Source organism: Triticum aestivum, chromosome 2B, assembly GCF_018294505.1.
Source record: "Triticum aestivum cultivar Chinese Spring chromosome 2B, IWGSC CS RefSeq v2.1, whole genome shotgun sequence".
Lineage (NCBI taxonomy): Eukaryota > Viridiplantae > Streptophyta > Magnoliopsida > Poales > Poaceae > Triticum > Triticum aestivum.
Window position 1 is genome coordinate 614,387,831 of NC_057798.1, and position 5,268 is coordinate 614,393,098.

General features: G+C 45.3%; 1 long non-coding RNA gene across 4 annotated transcripts; it reads right to left on the bottom strand.

Moving 5' to 3' along the window:
• Positions 1-479: 479 nt before the first annotated feature.
• LOC123046298 (uncharacterized) lies at positions 480-3,895 on the bottom strand. Of its 4 annotated transcripts, XR_006422117.1 has the most exons (4): positions 2,972-3,895; positions 2,700-2,771; positions 2,360-2,510; positions 480-1,274 (listed from the first exon to the last, which is right to left on the bottom strand). It is a non-coding gene; the product is annotated as an uncharacterized lncRNA (long non-coding RNA). The 4 variants fall into 4 exon arrangements; XR_006422115.1 differs by having other exon boundaries at positions 2,360-2,771; XR_006422116.1 differs by having other exon boundaries at positions 2,700-3,895.
• Between the last annotated feature and the right edge of the window lie 1,373 nt (positions 3,896-5,268).

Below are 5,268 nucleotides of genomic sequence, written 5' to 3' on the forward strand. Positions count from 1 at the left end.
CTCCCATTCTGATCCAAGCTCCTGTGGTCTCGGACGATTTTCTTTCGTGTGGTGCATCTATGGCTCCTGCTTCCCGTGGTCATGGGCATGGTAGAGGGAGTGGCTGATGTGTTGTTCCTGCCATTGTGGCCGAATCTTCTATGTTGTGTGTTGATTTTGCTGTGGTAGTGAGGGGAGCGGCCTTCGTGTTCTGCTATGTCTACTGTTGCGCCGGAGGTTCCTCTTTTGGTATCCTCTCCATCTTCGGTTGACTGGGCCATTATGGTCACTAGATGACCAGTTGCGCCAAATGGCGCAAAGACCCGTTTAAAACCATGTCCGTGTTGAAAATATTTACATTTTTTTAATAATTGTATATTTGAGTACATTTGGTAAGAACTTATACCCCTATATACAAAGGAAATTAAATGCAAATATTTTCTTAAGGTAATAATGCCACAAATTAGATCATCGGTAGGTCAAGATAGTTGAGTCTGCAATTAGGAACTCCGAGTAGCTGTAAACTTGCATTAAAAAAGGAGTAAACACAAGTGACACGCTAAAATGTACTTAATACATGAACTTGTGAACATTGTGTACAGGAAAAGTCAATAGAAATTGTGGTCAATTAATCTAACCTCACCATCCAGAGTACCAATCTGGACGTGCTTCCTTCAGCTTTGTCAAATAAGAACATAGGCCAAAAGAAAGGGATGAGATTAGCTAATAGGCAGAGGTGCATCATATAGATAGCTTTGATCACCCAGCTTATGGTAACTAAGATATGCAGTATTTAGATTACGTAGAGCATGTACCAGCGTGTCGAAAATTACCTCATCATCTAAGCTGCTCTTCATGGTGGGTGTGTTGCGGCGGGTTGTGATTGGCAAAAGCAGAAATGTCTTCCATAGACATCATCCACCAGCTGCTCCTCAAATAGTCTATGATTCCATCTTTTTCTTTCAGCTCGTGTTCCAGAGAATTACTTTTTGTTCAACCAACTACAACTTATCATAATTGATGTCTTGCAGCACTTTGTTGTAAGAGACTTCCATGTATTTAAGAGGTTCGTCTGCCAGCCAATCTTCAGCCTCGGGCAGTTTCATAGACATAGATGGATATTAATGTCTTTGCAAGTTCATTATTTAGCTGGTACTCAATGGATAGAATTAAACACTTGCCTCGAGGTCCTTGCCTTGTGTGTTGAGTTAGCTGCGCTTGGAAGGCCAAGCGCTATCTCATCGTAGCATCCGGAAGCACTTTTGTTGGAATATTACGTTTTCCATCACGGCGGACTGGTCACAAAGAGAAAAACATTGTAAGCAAGTATTGGAAGCTAGGCTACAAATTGATATTGTGAATGTGATCCATGATCTAGCAAAGAAGCAATAAAAATACCATACAAATTTGCCACTAAGGTAACACTATATATATAGGCCTTACCCAAATGGAAAAAGAAAAAAGAATGGGAAAACTTCCTGTATTAGTATGTAGTTGAACAGAATATTTTTCCAAAAACGGGACACAGTATCTCCAAAATTGGCATCATAAACGGCAAACACTAAGCTCGTGATCATTTGTTGAACTTATAGTCTGGCACGTAGCAGTATATCATGGCCAGATCTTCTCTCAAGTAAATGAAATCCATGTTTTACTTTCTTGCTTTATAACTTATAGTGCATCCTCTTCCAGTATCAGAAGATGATGAACTCGGACATGATGTTGTATATGGATAAACAAAAACAAATCGGACTATTTTTCAATAAAAGGCGCTTTATTACTTAAAGTACTTCGGAAAATCAATTCGGCTCCCGGGTGCATTTGCACCCGCGGCCATTTTTTATTTATTCAAATGTCAAAAAAATTGAGACAAAATATAGCCTGAATGTAAGCTTGGTGTGTAATGATCATGAATGTCAACGAACAATATAGCCTGCAGTTCTTTCCTCCTTATCATGTTGGAGCAAAGCCCATAATAGCATATTACTATAACTTGTGAATAATAAGCTCACAAAAAAGTATAATTGTCCAGGGAAACTTGGTTTTCAATTTTAAAGTTATAACAGAACATTTGGTCGCAACAAATATGAATGATTGGGTTTAAAGCCTGAAAAAGTAGGTTTCGCTCAATTTCTTAAAGCCATGGACCTAGTTCAATTGTACAATAGACTAACCATTGTTTAGGCAAACCATGAGAAGTCAGATTCCACTTACTAAAATACATTAAAGAGCCTGCAGTTGAATGCAGAAAAAACTAAATTTGGCTCTGGCCTACAAATAGCAAGGATTAAGTGGAGAGAACAAGGCAGCTGGCCAGGCTGCCGCATGGAGCTAGGTAGAGAAAGCTGACCGACTAACATCACTTAAAGAAGGAGCTAACCTAGGTCGAGGTCAGAGGATGCGCTACTACGGTTGCTGAAACATGAACTCCATCAAGATCTCATCCTCCTACTCGAAGCTGCTGGTAGATCCTCCTTTCTTCATTCTTCACTGGTTTCTAGCGGTCGTAGCTTCAAAATGCGTGGAACTCGCTGCAACACAAAACAAGATAACATGGAGTTGTTGTAAATACCATAATGTATCAACTGAATTTAACTGAAGAACAGAGGGGACACTACTGGTTCCTCGTACTAAAAAAATTTAACTGAAGAACAAAGGCATCACTACAGCACTGAATTTAACTAATCACATAGTAGTATTTTGGGGCTTGTTAAGTGTACTGGTCTCTTGTCGTCAAGGTATGTGCGCTCGATCTGGCGCTGCGTGCTACTGCCTTCACGTCCGAAGCCTCTCTTATACCATAGAGAGAAAATGTTAGCAACTGAATATATGACATATCCTTCATCAATTATTAAATAAAAAATGGAAATGAAGGTCAGCTCATCAGCTTATAGCCTTATCTTCAAAATTTTCTTTTCACAAAGAATTTCAGTTTCACAAATAACCAAACAAGGAAGCAACAAACAGCAAGTAGCAGCAGTGTAGCACATACCAGCAACACAAGCAACCAGCAGCAACTAGTAGCACAAAGCGTCAGGACAAACAGCAGCCAGGCTTTGCAGCACCAGAACCAGCAACACACACATGTAGCAGCACAAGTAGTAGCCATATCTCACAAAGCAACAACATAAACACACAGTACAACGCCAGCACAAAATCAAAGGGAAACAGGGAGAGGAAGCAGGAGCTCACCTGCCTGCCAGAGATGGGAACGAGCTGAGGAGGAGCCGACGGGTGTGTGGACGGGCTTCTCGGGTGGGTCGGCGGTGGCACAAGAGCAGGACGGAGCCGGCCTTCTCAGCACCGCACGCTCCTACCTGCTGCTCACCGTGTTCCATTGCCCCATGGGGAAGATGTGCGTCAGGTGGGGAGGTGGCCGGCATGCCTGCGGGGAGAGGTGGACTGCGCGCGGCGGCGAGACCGGGCCACAAGTCTGAGCGCATCGGTCACCATCGGGGTGGAGCCGAGCTGCTCCCATATCACTCCCGGCCTCTCCTGCTCCAGATTGAGGCCATGCTCCTGGCGCCCTCAGAATGAGAGGAAGAGGAGATGAGGCGGGGCGGCGGAGCAGCCCTTCTCTGGCCGCTGCTAGGCGGGGAGGCGGAGCTGCGACGAGCGGCGGTGGAAGGGAGAGAAGGAGTGGCTGCGTGCCCGCCTCGAGCCAGCGCCACAATCGCCGAGAAGCTCGCCTCCGCACCCGGAGCAGACAAGACGGGGGGAGAGGGAGAGGGGGGATGTGGGAGGCGGCTGAGGTGGGACCTGGGAGGAGGAGGAGGCCGCGGCGGCTAGGGTTCCTTAGGTGGGAGAAGGGGAGGCGACTGAGGTTGCGACGTTGTAGGTGGACGCTGGCTCGGCCCCTTCGTTCGCTGGATGTGGCCCTTCGCTCGCAGCCTCGCACGCTCGATGTGGCCCTTCGCTCGCTCTATTCATTGCAAAAGAGGAGACGTGGCCATGGCCGCTAGTTGGGCGTTATGGCTCATCCTTTATATGTTCAATGTGTCCATTTTTGCCGTTGATAGTTCTGCGATGGGTTCTTCCATGCTTGGTAAGATGTGTTTTTATTGTTCCTTTTGGTATGACTTCATTTGTTCTTATGTGGTATTTCTTAATTCTTTCTTTTGTTGGCTCAGCTATTTTTGTAGATTAATCTCTCGATCCTGCTAAAGCACGTCATCGGTGTCAAGAGATTCGTGAGGAAAAGCGTCTTATCAGGGCATCTTCGGGTTTGTTTGTGTTTTTTTTCTTTTCATCCCTTTTCTTTCTTTGACTTATATTGTTTTGCTCTCCATTATTTAGATGCATCATTCACCTTCCTTACTCCGTGCCTATCTTTCTGTTATCTCTTCTCATCCAGAGAGAGTGTCCCTCAACCAGTACTAGGGAAAACTTTATACACAACATCTTAGCAGTAGCGTTGGAAAAATTTGTGCGCTACTGCTACTTAGTAGTAGCGTGTGTAAAATAAACCGCACTACTGCTATGATTTTTAGCAATAACGCGTGCTAGCAAAACGCGCTGCTGCTATGTTTGTACTGGGCGCAGATGGCTAGTCCAACTTAGCAGTAGCGCGTATCCGTACCCAGCGCTACTGCTACGCTCCATAGAAGTAGCGTTTTCCACCAAACCGCGCTACTACTAACCTTATATTACCCTCCCCACGCGCTCGACACTCTCACTAACTCTCCCTCCCAGTCACCTCGCCCGCGCCGATACCCGTCGTCCACTGCCGCCATCGCCGTGCTACTCCTCCACCGAGGTACTCCATTCGTCCCTCCTCTTCCCTCCTCCCTCCTCCCCTCCCTCCTCCGACCACCCCATCCTCCCTCCTCCTCAAGCCGCCCCCTCGTCCCTCCTCCCTCCTCTGCCGGCAGCCCTTCTCCCACCGCCCCTCCCTCCTCCTCCTCCGGCCGCCCCCTCCTCTCTCCTTCCTCCTCCCTCCCCTCTTCCCTCTGTCCTCCTCCCTCCTCCGATCCCACCGGCCTCCTCCCCCTCATCCTCTCTCCTCCCTCCTCCCTCCCCCTCCTCCCTCCATCTCTATTTTTTTCAGTTTTTACTGTATTTTTTTACTATTGTATAATGTAGTTTTTTACTATTTTTAGTAAGAGTTTAATAGAATTAGTAAGAAAATTAATAGAACTAGTTGAACTAGTTTATTTTTAGCAAGAACTAGTTGAATTAATAGAACTAGTGTATTTTTAGTAAGAAAATTAATAGAACTAGTTGAACTAGTTTATTTTTAGTAAGAACTAGTTTATTTTTATTTATAGTAAGTTTATTTTTAGTAAGAAC